Raw genomic sequence first — 1,797 nt, 5'->3', positions numbered from 1 at the left:
AAGAAGAAAAACCAGGCACCAAAATGAAATGCGGTTAAGGAAACATAAAAGGCAGAGAAACTCTTAATGATCTTCAGTAGCACCATTTTTAAGTTCAAAAACAGAGAAACGAACAAAATTCTCGTGTTTTTTAAGAACCTTCTTTTGTGAATGACTATACTTGCATTGGGGAAAAGGAAAAAAAACTGGGCTTTGAAAAAGTAGGTACCCATCAACAATAATGCCTGTTACTGCAGCGTAATCCAACAGTGCCCAAGAAATGAAAAAAGCATGTCTAAAAATGTCGTCTTCCCTGGGAAGTTGTAATTAATGATCAAGTTCCTTACAAACGCAACTTTAAAGACAACCCAGAGGAAAGAATTACAGTTAGAATAGAGTAGAAGAAACGGCCTTAAAAAAGCCTAAACTTTACCTTTGGATTTGGATCAATTAAACGTTGATGTTAAAGCCGTTGATCACTTGATGCGGTTGACAAATTCTGCATCAGACACCGCGGAAAGTTCGATTTGGCTAGCGTCATCTTCATCGGTCGGAGCAGGAAGATTAAGATCTATGCAACTATCTTTTAACTTTCTGGAAATTTTAACATGGGTTGTTGCCGCTTGACCATTTATTACATGAGATCTTTTGTGTCCACCAAGGGCTTGCCCAGATGAGAAGACTCTGAAACAAACAGAACATTCATGGATTTTCTTGTCTGTAATGGAACTAGCAGTAGTGCCCACATTTTCAGGTTCCAACTCTGTTTCGTGAGTTGCCGGCGAGTAAGGTTTCGTTTTCTTTTGACTCGCTCTGTGTCCATCTAGTGCTTGGTACGATTTAAAAACTTTGTTGCACGTTTCGCGCCTGTACTTGCTTCGACTTGTTCTATTAACCTTGCTTGATTTGAAGTACTCTAGTGATTCGTATGTTTCGTCTTCTTCATCATCTTGATGTACTACTTTGCTTTTCCATTTATCCCTTGAAAGCATCATGAGACAGAAAGCGATGTCTTCAGTCGATCCTACTCGGAAGGTTATCCTTGTCGTTAACTTTAACCTTCTTTCTTTCTTCTTGTAGTTGATTTCCTAGTATTCTCCGAGTCTGTTTAGATCGTCTCCGAGTTGGGTTCTTAGACGACTCGGTCTCACTTTCTGTGTCTTGAAGAACAACGGAGCCAGCAGCATGGACAAACACAGGATCTACCAACCGAACATCTCTCTTGGGATTCTCTCGAAGCCCGTTAGACTGCCCTTTTTCTTCTTCCGATGGCGATGAATAAGAAGCCGAGGCCGACTCGGAATCAGGGATTCGTTGATTCATGGTCTGCAACTTTGGGGGGAAGAGGAAGATTGAACATGTGAGACCTCATATGACCACCCAAAGCTCTTCCATTTGCAAAGCTTTTGAAACCTAACTTGCACTTATGTTTGTCCATTGCCGGAGATCAAACACAGTTGCGGGAGAGTTTTAAAGGAGGGAGTGAAAAACTATAAAAAAAATAGAGTAGGTGACAAGCATTCCTCCACCAACAGATATATACTATTATGATACAAAAACTATCTTCATTTTTTTATAAAAACAAATTAAAGGGTAATTTACTTTTCTCCTAAAACATATCAATAAATAAGGTAATAAAAGCATATGTATGAAGGACATGTAACATTCGAGACTTTGCCTGTTTCCTCTACTAATTCCTAAGCTGTTATTACATGCTGAAAATAGAATGAAATTACTGGGTCCTTCTTTAATTTTGCAAAAACCGATGTGTAATCTAATGGAGGTTGCCCTAATAAACCAGTTCACAGGTCAAGAGAA

At 39.1% G+C, this 1,797-nt stretch overlaps 1 pseudogene; it reads right to left on the bottom strand.

Annotated features, from left to right (window-relative positions):
* Positions 1–409: 409 nt before the first annotated feature.
* LOC120175970 lies at positions 410–1,417 on the bottom strand (annotated as a pseudogene).
* Positions 1,418–1,797: the final 380 nt, after the last annotated feature.

Source organism: Hibiscus syriacus, unplaced genomic scaffold (genome assembly GCF_006381635.1).
Source record: "Hibiscus syriacus cultivar Baekdansim isolate YM2019G1 unplaced genomic scaffold, ASM638163v2 tig00112221_pilon, whole genome shotgun sequence".
Taxonomy (NCBI): Eukaryota; Viridiplantae; Streptophyta; class Magnoliopsida; order Malvales; family Malvaceae; genus Hibiscus; species Hibiscus syriacus.
The sequence above is the reverse complement of the archived record's forward strand: the minus strand, read 5'-3'. Positions and strand labels throughout refer to the sequence as shown.